The sequence below is a fragment of the Amborella trichopoda genome, chromosome 9 (assembly GCF_054954075.1).
Source record: "Amborella trichopoda isolate Santa Cruz 75 chromosome 9, AtrichopodaSantaCruz75HAP2 v2.0, whole genome shotgun sequence".
NCBI lineage: Eukaryota > Viridiplantae > Streptophyta > Magnoliopsida > Amborellales > Amborellaceae > Amborella > Amborella trichopoda.
The window spans coordinates 41510919-41529568 of NC_142344.1; positions in this window are offsets into that span (position 1 = coordinate 41510919).

Genomic DNA, 18650 nt, shown 5'->3' on the forward strand with positions numbered 1-18650 from the left:
TTAGCCTTAACTATTCTATCCCTAGAGGGTTAGATTGCTATCCACATACCTATTCCCCATGGATATTCACCTACATGGTGACCCACCCAACGGTCCGCGCTGCACGACCTTAAACTGCACAGCCTTGGTCAAGATGCACGATCTAAAATGACACAGTCTAAACTATATGACTATAAACTATAGCGGAGGGCTAGCTGCACGACCCTAAACTGCATGGTCCAAGTTATATGAATTTAAATTATAGTAGACATCCTAGCTGCATGACGTTAAAAGGCTTAGCACTACGCTCCAAACTACATGACCACAAACTGTAGCAGAGGTCTAGTTGTGTGACCTTTAACTGCATGGTCTTAATTGCATGACTTTAATCTGCATAACCACGGTCCAAGTTAGATGACCCTAAACCATAGTGCACGTCTTGGCAGCATGACGATAAACTGCTTTGCACAGGTCCCGGAGGTATGACCTTAAACAAGACCCCACATATGCATCACACCTTTTACGTGCATCTTCATGCATGTCTTCCCTAACTGCCTCATTTGTGCACGTGCGCCACCTTCACTACCTCCCCAATGAGTCCATTCATTTTGCCATCTCCACCATTCCCCAGTGAGTCTCACCTGCGTTCACAAAATGACGAACCATCCCGCCACCTATACTCATCGTAAGATAGTGGGTCGCCATTCTGTCACCCACCATTCATATATATTTCATCTTTCATAGGTAGCCTTGTTGCATCTCCCAAAAAGTGAGCTAAAACCACCACCATACTCACTCCATGGCCTTCATAGACTGTCGTTCATCATCACAACGGTCTAGCTGTGTGACCTTAAAACCATAGTGCACGTCCTGGCCGCATGACGATAAAACTGCTTTGCATAAGTCCTGGAGGCATGACCATAAAAATGCCTTCACAAAAAAAAAGGAATGAAATAATGGGCATGGTGTATACCATAAACAAGGGAACACCATGAGTAAAAATGACAAACGGGCATGGTCACGAAACTATGAATAAAAGACTTCCGTGCAAATAAAAACCAGGCACGGTGAAAACCTAAAAAGGGCACCATGAGTAAAAATGGAAGAATAAAGGTTGACATGGCCGAAAGGTCATGGATAAAAGAGCCCCAAATAAAAAGGAAGTTGGTGAAAATTGTCTCTACGACACTGCTTTCTAAGTTCAAGTGAAAATTTACAAAGGATGCTTGGACCCATAAATAGGTTCATGCAGCGTTCACCTCAACAGGTGGCTTCAGCCCATACTCAAAAGAAAAATCCTTGGTCTCACAATACCAGGGCCAAAAAAATACGAGCGTCAAGGAAAAGATTCCGACAGCCTGAGCCCAGTCACAGAAAGGACTCGAAGGACAGAAGAATCGCCAAGAAAGCAAGACAAGTCTCATGAATAAGAGCATCATTCCCACGAGGTTGCAAATACAGTCGAAAAGTGCTAAAGATCACTATGAAGGCAAATAACTGACAAAGCCAAGGGGAACCTGCCAGAGACTTCAGTATGCCTCGCCACAATTCCCCTTAGCCGACAGGCCCAGACTTTCAGGACTGGCTAACAAAATGCCCCCGATTGGACCCTGTTGATGGGGCCCACAGAGGTATCCTGACTGTCAAAAGAAAACCTGGTGTAGCAACAAACAGTGCTGACAAAAGGCTCTTCAACAAACCATCCAGAACAAACAAACAAGGAAATCATTTCGATAAACCAAAAGACGCCCTAAGAAGGCTAAGTCCGCCATGACTTTGGACCTGCTATGTAATGACTTACTAAGTAGTGGGTAGGGGCTATACCTAAGGCTGGTCACCTCGATAAACTGAGGTACCCTACTCGTCAAGGAATAACAGGTGTACGACGCATATGAGCACCAACTAAAGGCTCTTTTGTTGTCTATCCAAGACAAAGAAGCTTAGACCAAATGGGAACAATGCCCTTCGACACGACACTCAATTACTAGAGGGGTCTGATTCTGACTGAAGAGGTTTGTACAAACAGTCCATACGAGGGTGAGGGCTCTGACAAAATCCCTCAAAAAGTCTCTTCTCCCCCTAAAGTCTCCACGGATGGTTCTGCGAGTAATGCATCCCTATGTCTGAGCATCCTGATTGCAAAATCTTGTCGGCGTTCATGTGGTCCTGTGGTTAGAAAGAAAAGAGTAATAAAGGCGTAGGAAATTTTTCGAATGTTGTCCTTCTTGCTTCTCTTGAGGCATACCAATCGGTGGGGCAAGCTATTTTAAGGCATTTTTTAGCACTTTGGTCCCTGATGTGGAATAAAGATGAAATAGGTCAATAAAGCTTACAAAACAGTGGAAATTTTGACAGTCTTAGAATGGCCCTAAAATTGGTCAAGATCGTCTTCAGCAATCCAAAAGGCCACCTGTCAAGTTTTATTGTGATCAGTTATGTCAAAGCAGTGAACATAATGAAACAATTTCAGCAAAATCAGCCTCTCACATACTGAAATGGACCCCATAACTAGAGCTATATCTCTGGTCCATCAAATAGCTGTGGGACCACCGCCATTGGATCCGGCATGGTTAAAACCTTTATGGCTCACGTTTTGGCTTAATCCCGTGTGGCCACCCTACAGTGACTTTCGGCGCCCATATCTCACTCGTTCTGAGTCAGACCGCTATCAAATTTGGTGAGCATGTTCGTCTCATCCAGAGGAGATTTTTAATATGTGGTATGCCCCATGACGATGCCCGAGCAAGGAGAAACACTATAGAAAAGTTGCTGATCCATGAAAAACGTTGCAGAAAATTCAATAGCAGCGCGTCGTACTCTGGGGACCAAATCACGACCCTGACATACCCGATTGACATGAAACCAATTGCAGTATGTGTCTAAGGTCCGAGACTATCTTTGTTCCGAACCTTGTGTGTGATGAACAATTGGATTTCACACACGAGGGCATTGAATCTGCTGTAAATTCCAGCAGTCGAATTTCAAGATTCTGACAAAAAACTCAAGACGACAAAATCTTCATCTGGACATGAAATCGGGCTGCGTTTGTTTCAATGTGATCATGGCAGCATCTTCAGTGTGATTTGGTGAAGAAATTAAAGGAAAAAAAACAAGGAACGAGCACACTATCTATCCAAAATTTTCAAAGATTCATCCAAAATGCAAGTCTCATAATCATGGTTTAAAAACATAATTCATGGCTTGAAGTAGGTATCAAATCGATCGCCAAGCCGAGCCCTACAGGAAAATAATTATCTTTCAATCAAACTGACATCAGAGCAACCCTGGATTACTCATGAAAGATCACACAAGTTCTTGGGCAGCATTAGAGAGTGTTTTGAAATTCCACACATTGTTAAGTAGGGGTAAAACAATCCTTTTGCAACCATTTTTAGAATTTCTTTTAATTCAATTAAATTGTAATTATCTTCAATTTTATGTAGTTTTTGGGCATCCACCCATGGTTGGGCCCAATCTTATATAAACATGCAAAGCTTCATTATAATAGGACCTTCGGTTCATATCTTGAACCAATCAATAAATTTTGGATTTTTTCTTGATTTCGTGGGTGCATATTGGAGAGAGAGGAGGGAGAAGAAAAGGGTCAGTACCCCTCAGAAAGGTAACTTCCTCTCTCCTCCCTCTTTCTCCCTCTTCTTCTCATCTCTATCTCTCATTCTTTCTCTTCTTTTCATCTCTATCTCTCTATCTCTCTTCTCATCTATTTCTCTCTTCTTCACGTCTTTATCCCTCTCTCTTTGCTCTCTTACTAACACAATAGGTGATGCTAGCATCATTTGTGTCCTCTCTCTCCTCTCTTTACAACCCAACCGATGATGTCAGTGCTGCCCGTATGCCTGTCTCTCTTTCCTCTCTTCCTAACATAGCCGATGATGTTAGAGCTGCCTGTGTCCTTCTCTCTCTTCTCTTTACAACCTAGGCAGTGATGCCAACACCACTTGTGTCCCTCTCTCTCTTTCTTCTCTTCCTAAATAGTCGGTGATGCTAGCGTCGCCTGTGTCTTATCTATCCTCTTCTTTTAACATAGCTGACGATGTCAACATCGCCTGTGTTCTCTCTCTCCTCTTTTTTCAACACAGCCAATAAGGCTTAGTGCTGTATGTGTCCTCTCCTTCTTAACTTAACCAAGGCGACGATGCCAGCACCACCTATGTTCTATCTCTCCTTTTTTAAAGACCCAGTCGGCAAGGCCTAACGTTGCTTGTGTCTCCTATTGCTTCTTCTCACGCCATAGTAGGCAGAAGGCCTTGCGCTGCCTATGTCTCCTTCTTTCTCTCTCTTCTATCACGCTGGCGGAAGCACAATGCCGCCTGTGCCTTCACCTTCTCCCTCTCCCCCTACTCGTCATAGCCAACAGGGACATGTCGCCGACTAAGTTTCTCTCTCCTCCTCTTATTGTTGTCCATCTTTGCTCCTTCCTTCTCTCTTCACTCACACTCTTCCTCTCTTTTCTTCTTCTTCATCTCCTTCTTTTTATTCTCTTCTTCTCTTATCCTACTTCTTATTCTTTCTCTATGATCTCCATTCTTTCTGTTACTCTTTCGTTTGACTAAGAGGGGTTGAGATTACCGTTCCTTGGTAGTCTTGTCGTTTAGCCGTAATGTTGTTGTACCAAAATTACTACACCCACTTTATTGCCACAACAGACTAATCATCATGTCTAGCTAGTCAGTATCGGTATTGACGTCTAGGAGTAATTCTGTTGAGTCGATCTGAGTTACCAAGCCCATTTTACTGTCACGTCAAGCCAATTATCTATCAGCTTAGTCAATGTGTTGATCTCTCCACTTGGTCAAACTCTTCTCTCCCCCATCTTTCTTCTCTCATTATTCTCTTCTTCTTTTTTGAATGTGCACGCTTGTGTACGTTTACTCAAAGGCAAGGTGAGGTCTTTTAACCCACCTGTCTTGTAACATTTGCCATATGTGTGTGATTGCAGAAAATAGGAGAATACAAGTCAAGGGAGGTGATTCTGAACCAGTTTTACTACAGTGGGGCTTTCATAGTGATTTAAAAGGCTGCCCACGGGAGCTAGCCCGAGTAAGTTCCGAAGGCCACCTTAAATTCCTCTCTCATCGGTTGGTAATACCTGCCATTCTTCTAGAACAAGGTTCCCGAGAGAGCGATCTCAAAGTCTCGGATCTCCCTGAAACATGAGACGCGTGCCACTCGATAATCTTGATCCGGAGGGCGGGATCGAGGCACCTAACCACGTCCCTATAACAAGACGACAAACAACATGAAAAATAGCCCATATGCATGACTCTAAACTGTGAAATGGGCACACCTCTTCGCCAAGTGTATTCCATCAACATCCCCAGTGGGGTTAGGTGCATGCAAGAAAGGGAGTCACACTTACCCCTTCATATCCCCAAAGGGTTTGTTTAACACCAACATCCCCCCAATAGGAATCACATCCTACTGTGACCTGACCCACTATCCCCAGGGAATTAGGGTCATTCTTATCTTTTCAACCCCCAGTGGGGTCGCATTTGTGCTCTAGCCTATCATTCTCAGCAGTGTTACATGCACACCATTGCTCATCATCCCCAGGGAGGCACACTTACCCTCTTAATCCCCAGAGAAGTTCGCTTCTGCTTGGCACTCCTCATAGGGCCACCATCTTCATGTAAACCTCTCTTCTTGTGTGTAGCCTTAACTATATTTATCCCCAGGGAGTCAGATTGTTATTCACAGACCTATCCCCTATGCAGCTTAACCTACATGGCGACCCACATAGTGGTCCGTGCTAGCTGACCTTAAACTGCATAGCCGTGGTCTAGGTGTAAGACCTTAAACTGCATGGTCCAAACTATATGACATAAAACTGTAGCGGAGGTCCAGTTGCACGACCTTAAACTGCCTAGCCCTAGTTGCATGACTTTAAACTGAACAGCATCACAGTCCAAACTATATGACCTTAAACTGTAGCAGAGGTCTAGTTGCACGACCTTAGACTGCCTGGTCCTAGTTGTATGACTTTAAACTGCATAACCACGGTCCAAGCTATATGACCGTAAACCGTAGTGCACGTCCTGGTCGCATGACGTGAAACTGCTTTGCACAGGTTCTGGAGGCATGACATTAAAGACGCCTCCACACATATGTTCACACGCCCTTTACGTGCATCTTCATGCACGCCTTCCCTAACCGACCGGCTCGTGTGCTCGCCCCACCTTTATTGCTTCCACAGGGAACCCATTCACTTCACTACCATTATTCATCATTCTTGAGCTAGTCTCACCCATGCTCACAAAACAGCGAGCCATCTCGCCACCCATATTCTCCAACAGCTAGTAGGTCACGACTTTTCACCCACCATTCATACATCATCCATCTTTCATAGGTGGCCTCTGTCATCTCCCCAAAGTGACTCAAAAGCACCACCATACTCACTCCATGGACTCCACAGACTGCTATTCATCACCATTACGATCTAGCTGTATGACCTAGACTATAATGCACGTCCTAGTTGCATGATGTTAAAAGGCTTCGCACAGGTCTAAAAGGCATGACCCTAAACACGCCTTCACAAAAAAATGGGCATGGTGTACACCTGGACAAGGGAACGCCATAAGTAAAAATAACGGATAGGCATGGTCACAAAACCATGAGTAAAAGAGTTCTGTGAAATAAAAAATCCGGGCATGGTGAAAACCCCAAAAGGGCATCATGAGCAAAAACAGATGAAAAGGGTGGACATGGCCACAAGGTCATGGGTAAAAGTGCCCAAAAACAAAGGAAGCTAGTGAAAACCATCTTTACGGTACCACCTCCCCTATTCAAGTGAAAACCCACAAAGGGCGTTTGGACCAACAAAACAGGTTGACGCAGCACCACAGCCTCAGCCGACACACAGTTGCCAAAAAGTCATAATTCTGGCTGGCGAGGTCTACACAAAATCCTCAACTGCCAGCATCCAATCCAATCACAATACAAAATGGCTCACCAGGGAGTGAACACCTCATAAGTTCTCCCACACTTCACCTCCAAAACAACAAGAGTCCTTGAGGGTGAGTACTATGACCGAAAGATCTCTACTAAATGCTGAAAGAGTATCACGAAGGCAAGAAACTAACAAAGTCAGGACCTAACCTGCTAGAGACTTTAGTGTTATTCCTTGCCATGAGATCGCCTCACCAAAAGCCTTCCTTAGCTGACAGGCCCAGATCTTCAAGACAAGTAAGAAACCCCTGATTGGACCCGACATGATGGGGCCTACGAGGCCGCCTCGCCAAAATTCCCCCTAGCCGACAGGCTTAAATCTTCGGGACTGGTCAGAAGCTCCTTACTGGACCCCACTAGACGGGACCTACAGAGATACCCTAATCATCAAAAGAAAACCTGGTGTAGCAACAAACATTGCCGACCAAAGGTTCATAACAATTGGCCTCCAGATAGGCCCGATTATGACCAATGAGGTCCCTACAAAATCCTCAAGCTGTCAGAATCGTAAATAGTCCTTAAAGGGTGAGGACTTCGACAGGATCCCTCAAAAGTCTCTTCTCCCCCTAAAGTCTCCATGGATGGACCCGTACATTGAGTCTAGACGTTTGAGCATCCTAATTACAGCATTGCGTGGATCTCCTCAACGTTCATGTAGTCCTGTGGCTAGCCAGGGGAAAATTCCCAAATGATTGTACTTATTGCTTCTCTCGAAGCGCAAATTTCGGCGGTGCATGATGTTGGAAGACATTTTTCATTATCATCGGTCAATAAAACATAACAAACAGTGAAAAATTGATAGTCTTAGAATAACCCTAAAATTGGCCAAGATCTTCATAAGGACACTCAAAAGTCTCTTGCCAATTTTTGTCGCATTTCGACATGTCTAAGGAAATGCAGACTGCGAAACAGTTTCTGCAAAATCAGCGTCTTGCACCATGAAACGGACCCTATAACTAGAGCTACATTTTCGAAATCTCAATTGCTGTGGGACCATCTTCATTGGATCTGACACTGTTGAAAACCACCAGGGGTCAAATTTCAACAGTAACAGACATTCCAAGAAGAATTTATAGGCAAAAGAGCGAAACAAGAGGAGACACTATTCACGTGCGACCACCTTGCAACTCAACTCCATTAAAGGGGACCAATAATTTTCAATGCTCATATCTCACCTGTCTTAAGTCAAGTCATGCTCAAATTTTATGAGCGTGTTCGTCTCGTCAAGACAAGCGTTTTAATATGTGGTATGCCCCGCGACGACGCTTGAGAGCGAAGAAAAGCTAGAGAGAAGTTGTTGATTCGTGATGAAAGTGCAGGAAAATCAACAGCATCGTGCCTCACGTGAGCAGCCAAATCATGCCTGTTGTGAGCCCGATCGACGTGAACTAGTTCCATCGCATGCGTAAGATCTTGGGCTATCTCTTGTCCGAACCCCGTACATGATGAACGGTCGGATTCTGCACACAAAGCCGACGAAGTGACTGTAAATTTCGGCGTCGAAATTCCAGATTTCTGTCAAAACTCCAAAGATGCAAAATCGTTGTTTGGGTATGGAATTGAGTTGCGTTTGTTGCCTCACGATCGTGACGACATGCTCAGTGTGCTCCAGCGAATAAATCATAGAAAAACATCAAGGAACGAGCACGCAATCGATCCAATATTTTAAGATTCATTAAAATTTCAAGTCACATGATTGTGCCCTAAAAACAAGATCCATGGCTCGAAGTTTTGTATCGAATCGATCGCCATGTCTAGCCCTATAAGAAAACAATCATCTTTCAATCAAATGGGAACAACCCCAGATCATCCATGAAAAATCTGGCATGTTTTAAGACAACACAGGGACTGTCTTGGAATTTCACAACTTGTTATGAAGGGGCAAATATGCCATTTTTCACCCTATTTTCTAATTTTTTTTAATTTAATTAAATCTTAATTTCCAGCAATTAGGTTTAATTTTGATCAATCCACCCATGTTTGGGCATAATTCCATATATACCATGTACCCTTCACCAAAGAGAATTTTTACTTAAAAGAATTCCCTTTCCTTCTCATTGTTGGTCACATTTGGAGAGAGAGTGTAAGGAGAGAGAAACTTTTGGATCGGTACCCTTAGGCTCAAGGTAAATCTTCTCTCTTTGCTTTTCTTTTTTCTTCTTCTTCATCTAAGCCTCCCTCAGAGGCCATGCACAACAGTGGTAGTGCTGTGCATGCCTCTTTCTTTTCCTTTTCCCAACCTGTGGCTTCACAAGTTGCACATGGTGATGGCAGCATCATGTAAGAGCTCCTTTTCCTATCTCTCAACGAGGCTTGCAAACGGTGCTACTTATCGCCGTCCCTAGATATGTCCTCGATGTCTCAGTGAAGAGCACAGATGGTGACACCTATTGCCGCCTGTAGGGGTCTCCCCCTGTTGCGTTCCTATCACAAACCTTGATGCCTATCGCCGCCCGCGAGAGGTCGCGACAACACCTATCGATGTTTGTGAGCTTCCTCCGCGTGCTCGGTGCCTATCGCCGACCGCGAGCTTCCTTGGCATGCTCGGTGCCTATCAAAGTTCACGAGCTTCCTTCACATGCTCGGTGCCTATCACCATCCACAAGCATCCTTTGAGCGCTAGGTTCCTATCGTAGTCCGCGAGCTTCCTTCATGCGCTTGGTGCCTATCGCCATCCTCGAGTGTTCTTCGTGTGCTCGGTGCCTATCGCCATCTGCGAGCTTTTTTCACGCTCTCGGTGCCTATCGCTGTCTGCAAGCTTTCTTCGTACGCTCAGTGCCTATCGCCATCAGCAAGACTCATTCTTACATCCCACGCCTATCGTTGTGTGCCTCAAAAAGGACTATCACCATGCGCTTCACAGATGGCTATCATCGTGTGCCTCACAAGAGGCTATCGTCGCCTGCGCAAGGGGGCACTCACTTCTTGTGTTGCCAACGGCGATGCCTAGCGCTGCCCATAGTTCACTATTCACCCTCTAGTCGTGAGCAGTAGTGTATAATGCCATCCACGCGCCGTGAAACTGCTAGTCTACGGTTATGGGTGGTGACACTTAGCATCGTCGGGAACCCATGTCTTTGTCGTCTTGTGCATTTTCTTCATTCTTTTGTCACTTGACCAAGAGTGGACTCAGTCTAGTGTTGCCATAACGGTCTAGCTATCGAGCAGTATTGCCGTCATGCTGGTCCCGAGGACCATGCCCGTCTTGCTGCCACAGCAGATTAGGACAGTCATGTCGAACCGTGGTTTCGAGTAGTATTGTCATCGCGCCAGTCCAAAGTACTTTGCCCGTCTTGCTACCACTCCGAGTCAGTCATTGCACGAGGTCTAGCTATCATGCTAGCCTCGTCCCCTTGTCGAGTACCCTCTTCTTTTCTCCTCTCATTCAAACCTTCTACTTCATCACCCTAACTACTCACATTCTTAGCCATACGAATGTGCATTACCTTAAGACAAGGGTGGGTCTTTCGGCCCACTTGTCTTACAAATTAACCATAAGTAGTGTTGTGCAGAAAACAAGGAGATTGCAGATCAAGGGAGGCGATTCCGAACCAGCTGAAGCAGTTGGGGGCTTTAAGTCGTGACCTAAGAGGGCACCCACGCGAGTCCCTCGGAGTAAGTCATGGATTCTGGTGAGGTTGGTCCCCACCTCACATCCAAAATTCCTCTCTCACTAGTTGGATACCTGCTCTTATTCTTGAACAAGGTTCTCGAGAGAGCGATCTCAGGTCCCGGGTCTCCCAAACCTGAGACACGTGTCACCCGATCAGCTAGATTTGGGGAGGTGAGATAGAGGCACCTAACCAGTCGCCTGTTGACTGCATGCTGCTACGTGCACCATTTTTCAACCTGCATGCTATTGGAAGGCAACTTGGCACGCCAAGAGTACCACCTCCCCACTGTTAGTGTATAAAGTCTCTCTCTCTCTCTCTCTACACCTCACGTTTTGGGAGCCCAAGTTCAGCACTTTTATGCCATGGTTGGAGAGCTTGAGAAGTTTGGTGAAGTGGATTGTCGAAGGAGATTGGGATCACCAGTGGGACACAAAGATAAATAGACCAATACCTTGCAGACCCATGAGCATGAAAACCTGAATGAAGCATGGTTTGAGCATAGTTTGAACATAAGCATGTGCAAAAATGATGACTGCATTCTCCAAAAAGTTTACCTTCTTTTGCTTGGTGAAAATGAGAACTGGAATCCTTTCGATGGCCCTGAAATTTTGTGGAATGATGTTTGTATGTGTCTAGTTTAAGATAGAAAATGTTTCATGTTGTTATCTTGTATGGATTTGAAGTCATGGAGTGGTCTTTGGAATGTGCCCTGACTGTACTATGATTTTTCAAGGAATTTATATGCTTTTGTAATGAGATTTTGACTAAGCAAATGATATCAATTGGCTTCAAACCTCCATTATGTGAAATATATCTTAGTCTACTTTGAGTTTGATGTTTATGTCTAGTTGCGATTCTTGATAGTTTGGAAGATGTGTTTCATTTTGAACTCATATGCTACTGTTCGCAGACTGTGATAATTTTCAGAAATATTGCTCCTATTGCATTGAGATTTTGCCCAACCTGTTGAAGTCCAAATGACACGAAAACATAGTCATTTGATAGTTGCATGCGTCTTCTATGATTCTCATGTTTTAACCTTGCCCAAATTATGTGTAAATGAGGAGCTACGCTAAAAAATGTTCCAGTATGTCGATTTTAACAAATCTCACGGAAACTACTATTGCCATGAATTTTGGCTGACCAAATGGAGTCCAATTACTCCTAGACCACAGCCATTTCAAAGCTCTGATTGTCTACTAAAAGTTTCATGTTAAAATTGTTTCAAAATTCCTGTTAGGTTGAAATCCATGATTTGAATTGTGAACATATGTCACTATTGGAAGAATTTAGCAAAATTCAGAATGATATACTAAACCCTCAATTGATCAAGTAATGCTCAACTAGCAAGTTGGAATCGAAATTTAGTTAAAATTCCTCTCATAATTTGGGTGTTATGCCTCATTCTGTATATGTCCATGATTGGTAAGAACAATGATGAATTTTTAAGTTGCATATTGCATGACAATGTTTTTGAACATAGCTTAATCCTTTCATAAGGTGATTAAAATTTATGCTATAAGACACTGAAATAGCGTGATTGTGATCCTAAACATGTCGAATGTTCCTGACCTCTTAAAAACGGTAAAGTATGTATGAATGAATGCTATGCATGCTTATACACGGTGCAACTGATATATGTGATTTCCTGCCACTATGCAATGGGTCCTCCATTAGTAGTGGATACTGTGATTTCTATTATATGAAACTGATATATGTGATTTCTGGCCACTACGCAATGGGTCCTCCATTTGTAGTGAATACTGTGATTTTTGTTATATGAAACTGATATATGTGATTTCGGGCCACTACGCAATGGGTCCTCCATTTGTAGCGGATACTGTCATTTTGTTTTATGGAACTGATACATACGAATTCTGACCACTACACAATGGGTCCTTCATTGGTAGTGGATATTGTATTGTCGGCAAGTTCTGACTTTACCTTGACTCCAATGATACGAGTGGAGTCGAGAGGTAATTGTAAATAACACAGTGGGTCGCACCCCCAAAATTGTTATAAGCATTACGCATTGGGTCCTCCAATGGTGGTGTAATGCCCTCTCGCCTGAAGGAGCAAGGAGAGGGTCGTGTCTTGCAAGACCTCAACCTATCAAAACCGCAAAGTGCACTGGGGACTGTGTATGAGAGTAAGGACATTACAAAATTGGGCCTCCATTTGTCATTGTTCTCCCTCCTGAATGAGGGTAGAAGTCCCAAGTTACAGAACTGGCTTAGCTTAATCGATGAAGCTTCTACTTCAGGAGTAAGCATTGCTAGCTTTCTGACCATATGAACTATATGCTTTAGCTGAGCTTCTGAATGTGTGATTTCGAGAAATATTCGTGTAACTATTAGCTCATATAAATGTGAGAAGTTTTAATACCTGAACTTTACTCTGTTTATTTTGCCAGTATATTCTGATGCATGACCTTGTTCATTAACACCGTGTGAACTGTAATAATCTATTTCCCTATTATCCCTTGTGTATGCATTTAGGCAGGAATGCAAGGGTACTGATTTACTTACTGCTCTTTTAGCTCATGCCTCTCTTTTTCCCTTCTATGTAGAGTGAACATCGATAGCTCGTGTGTGGACTACTAGACGGGGGTAGCACACTTTTGAAGCTCGATGTTCTGTTCAGGAATCTTTTGATTATAGGTGTCTGGTGGTGGTGCCACAATGTCATTCTAATGATTAATGAATTTTGTGAACAGGAGCGCCTTGGATATTATTGTTCAAGAATTTTTTGTATATGTTTATATGGAATGGTTTTATTTTGTTTAGTTTGTGGCCTTTTGTTGTATGAGTTTATTTTGTTTCATGGTTTTCTTTGATTCTGAAATTTTATACGCATTGTGCCACTCCCACTTGGGTACCAGTCACGACCTCTCGTCGTGATCCCGCACCCTATCGACCTTTGGCTAGGTACCGTAGGGGCCAAGTGGCAGCGAGATTCATCCAATCTAGTCTTAACCTAAGTCGTAGCCAGGGATTTGCCTCTAGAGTCAGACGAGGCCTCTCCTAAGCTATCAAGTCTAGTTCTCACCCTAAGTTTAGATTTTAAAACCGAGTCAAAAGCAGTCACGATGTCGGTCACCCAAGGCGACTATGATGATTGCTCCATAGCTGACTCCAACCTAACCCTCCCAAACCTAGGGACCAATATGCAGCAATCCCTTGGGATTACCAACAGAACTCAAGTCCAACCATTATTCAATGCCCAAGTCCTCAATTAGTGGGAGAGTCCCAAGGACCCACTCCTAATCTTGAGATTTGTGTGGTCAAAAAAATTAGCTCCGCCAGAAAGGCTTTGGATAGTCAAGGGGTCCGACCTGGGGTCATCCTACAAGGGCTCTTAGGCAACCAAAGTAGGAGTCGAGTGAGGGAAGAAGTTCATGCAGTGTCAAATGCTCATTCCCATAACTCGAAGTAAGATAACCCCGAGACACAGTAACCTCGAAACCAAGACCCACTTAGGTAAAGGGGATCTAACCAATTCTCGAGTCACCATAGTATAGCTCATGATGACCTAGACATTGTACGAAATAGAGGTATCGACCCAAACTGACCCTTAGGTGTTGTAAGGATCCAAGCTACTCTCAAAAGCTTAGTTGACCATGGTTACACCATTCATGCCCCATCACATGGGTCAATTCCAAACCAGTTTGGTGATATAGGGCAACCCCTAGGACAACTACATCAATCGGTTCTTCAATCAGTCCCTGTAGTTCATCCGGTCTAATAGACCGTGCAATTTCCGTAGCCAGCGGTGACACCTATGGGATAATACATCTCTCAGGCACAGGTATATCAAATTGCCTCGGTGACTGCGGCTCATCAACCTCAGGTCCAATCAAGCCAATGCATACCCCGAAGCTTTGACTCATCAGTCAACACTAGGGAACCCATCAACTAGTGCTTACTGTCATACCGAATGCCCAATATGAAGGCACCATGAAAATAATGCAGGATATGCTTGTAAAAATGGGCATTCAATAAATTTTACCCTTGAAGGCCTATGTCCATGAGAGCCTCGGAGGCATGGTGAACCTTCCCCTAAGATTCATCATCCCAGATTTTTGAAGCAAGTTTAATGGGAAGAGCAATCCAAATACCCATGTGAGCGCAAACTTTCTCTCTGTTCAACCTTTGCGAGATAGGCCCAATCAACTAAAGGCCATATTTCACAAACGTTGTCTGATGAGGCTCTGAACTTGTGTCAAAGAATGATTAGTACTCAACTGTACATCACTCTGGATGACATGTTCAATCTATTTGTTTCCCACTGTTGTGGATTGACACCAAGGCCTCTCTCCCTGGGTGAAATCAATGCAACAAACAAACCCCGGGAGAATCCTTCGAGGACTTTATCAATCGATTCCATGAGGTGGCAATGCGGGTCATCTGTCCACTCACGGACCCATCCAAAATCTCTATGGCCTTAAAAAATGCCGCTCCCGAATATAGGACCTTCTTCAACCAAGGTCTTATTCCCTACTCTTTCGACTTCATGATTTAGAGAGTGGCACGTCATGAAAGGGCCAGAGGAACACCCCTCAGCACCAGGCCCGAGAATAAACCGATAATCACTCCCCAAAATAAAAAGCAAAAACAATAACAACAACAATCAGGGGAATGCTTCCTGCCAGGTTAATGAAATTGTCATTAACAGGCCGTCTCGAGGTTCAACCATTCAATGAAACAATCAGAAACAAAACCAAAGGGGTAGGCCTAGAGTCAACGCTCAAAATGACAACCAAAGGCGAAAGGATAATTTTACTCTTATTGAAGACCCGTTAGAAAAAGTTATGGAATTACTCTTGTCTAGAGACATGGTTTATCTCTCACCACCATCCGAGCCACCATTCAAAGTCATAGATAATAGCGAATGGTGCAAATGGCACCAGAACCACACATATGACACTCAAAATTGCTATCATTTGAAACAGGTTATTCAAGGGTTAATCGATACGGGAAGTATCACTGTCCCACCGAAAAATCAGAATGTTGAAGAGCCTAATCAAAAGATGGGTATCTTTGCAAATCCTCTCCCTGAATATACGGTCACAATGGCTAAAAAAAGGGGAGCCCAAGACAACCCGAAAGGGAACGTTGTCATTCACATGATTGAGCATGGACACGAGGAAGATGACCTGGCTAAATTCATATTTGCCTATTGTCACTACCTTTATGAGCCTGAAGAAGATCTTTTGGATCTTCTAAAAGGAAGCCTTTAACCTTGAAACCTGAACAACCAACCTAAATGGGATGAATATGATGAAGATGATATGTTAGAGATCGATATGGTCAGGGTCAATGAAAAGGGATCATTCTCCATTCAAGGGGCCAACGCCCCAAAGTTTCCCATCACTCTCGCAAGGGCTGACCTTATCGAGCTTCAGGCAAGTGAAGTAGACTCTTTGACTCGAAGATGCCGACTTTTCAAACTCATCCAACTGATGGCCGATACTCTTGAAGTAAGAATAGGAAACACCTCAAAACCCAAACAACCAGCAGGGGTTGCAGATCATGAACCAATCAAAGAAATCCAAGGATCTGCAACAACCTATGATTTACCGGCTCACCTCGGGAGGATCCAAGCTCAAATCTCCATCTTGGAGCTGCTTAATAATTCACCAGCACATAGGTCCCAGATTGTTAAAATCCTCATCAAGACACACATCTCGAGCAGCACACAACTAGATGAGTTGTGTGGCATGATGAACTAGCTGATGGCACCAACACCGATCATATTCAGAGACGATGACATCCCAGCTAGCTTCAACCTCTTTCCCATCCAACCACTGCTCATCACTGTTTTCATGCAAGGATATGAGATACGAAGGGTGCTCGTTAATAATGAGGCATCCTTAAATATATTCCCTATGAAGACAGTGGAGCAGATAGGCAAGAGGTTAGATGACTTCGAGCAGTGCTAACTCAATATCACTGCGTACGACGAGACCAAGAGACAAGTTAAAGGCATACTGCAACTTACACTCAAGATCTGCCCCAACGTCTAAGTAATAAGATTTTATGTCTTAGACATAAAACCCTCATTCAACATGCTGTTGGGAAGGCCATGGATGCATGCAAATCTCATGGTGGCATCTACATTGCGTCAGTGCCTCAAATTTCCGACCAAAACCAGCATCGCCAAGGTATGTGCTGAACTTTCTTCTCTTCCAAGCTCTAGTGGAGATAACGAGAAGCTAGCCATAAGAGTCGAGCTCGGAGAAACCCCACTTGTTTCCTTCAGGCAAGCCAATTGTGCCACCTTATGCTTAAAGGCCAGTGACTGGTCCTCAAATTCTACAACCTTCCACATTGATAGAAGACATCATTGAATGTCAACATCTATACAGTTTCGCATCCCTCGAGGCTTGGCACATGCACCTCTCCCAAGGCTTCCAACCAGGCCAAGGCGTAATGCACGCAATTTCTAAATCACCCCAAGCCAAAACTGAAAACGGGGATCGAAGAGGACTCGGATGTTCTCTCACCTTATTGCAAAGTCGAATGAAGCCTTCCAGCCATCTAGGATTTGTATTTGGAGGCATTCAAAGCCTCGATCCTCTTGATGCTCGTCGTTCGAAACGACCAATGGTGATCCTTAATTCCCCAACGGTGGGAGATCCTTCTTACACACCTCAGCACACACAAGAACTGCGAATTGAAGATCTTTTTGCTTACTTGGACTTGAAAGTATACACAATTGGCTCTAACACAGCCAATCGTGTACATTCGTTTGTTCAAACCTAGGGAAAAAATTTGTTAATCACTCCCCTATCTCGAGAATCACTAGAAGCATACCAATGACACCTTGAAGTCCCGGTGCGAAAAAACGGATAGGTGCAAGGTGGCCACCTAACCACAGTCCATAACATATCTCTCGTTAGTCTCATAAGGGATACCTCTTGTGATATTTCAAAAACTGTTGAAAAATCAAAACATGATAAAATGGATAATAAGGAAAAAGAGTTTTCAAAAACGGAAAATACTCAAGATAGCCCATTTATCGGTGTAAAACACCTAAGATGATGAATCAGATAACCCAGACGAAGATCAAGAGAATCAAGAGTCTGAAGAAATCCCTTAACTCAAGGAACTCACTTCCCAAGTTGAGCAGTTCAAGAAGAGATTTGATGGTGACTCAACAGCTACCATCGAAGAGACATTCGACGTCAACCTAGGAACCGAGAAGGATCTAAGGTTGACTTAGATTGGAGCATCCATATCTCCTAAGGAGCATAAAAACATGATTTTCTTTCTCAAGGAATATCGTGATGGCTTCACTTGGTCATACGATGATATGTCAGGATTAGATTCCACATTGGTACAACATCACCTAATATACAACAAAGGGGTAAAGCCTGTAAGGCAGAAACTCCAATGTCAAAAGACCAACCTTGAGCTCAAAATGAAAGAAGAAATCGATAAACTACTCAAGGCGAAATTTATTACCCCTGTCGATTACTCAGAATGGTTGGCCAACATAGTAGTTGTACTCAAGAAAGATGGGAGGATCCAAGTGTGTGTCTACTATAGAGATCTCAACAAGGCATGTCCCTAAGACAATTTCCCATTACTAAACATAGATGCCTTGGTCGACAACACAGAGGGGCACGAGATGTTGTCGTTGATGAATGGCTTCTCGGGTTACAACCTGATCCTGATGGCAGAAGAAGACCAAACCAAAACATCGTTCACAACGCAATGGGGAACCTACTTCTACTGTGTCATGCCCTTTTGCCTAAAAAATGAGGGGCAACTTATCAACGGGCAATGACTAGTATCTTCCATGATTTAATGCATACCATCATGGAATACTACGTTGATGATATTCTGGTCAAGTCAAAGACTAGGTCCGATCACCTCACCAACCTAAGAACCATTTTTGAAAGACTTCAGAAACATCAACTCAAACTCAATCCACAATAATGTGCTTTTGGAGTTGACTCTGACAAATTACTAAGCTTTATAATAAGCCAAAGGGGCATTGAGGTGAACCCGTCCAAAATAAGGGCCATCACCGAAATGCCCCCTCACCGAAACATCAGAGAAATCTGTGGGCTTCAAGTTCACAAAC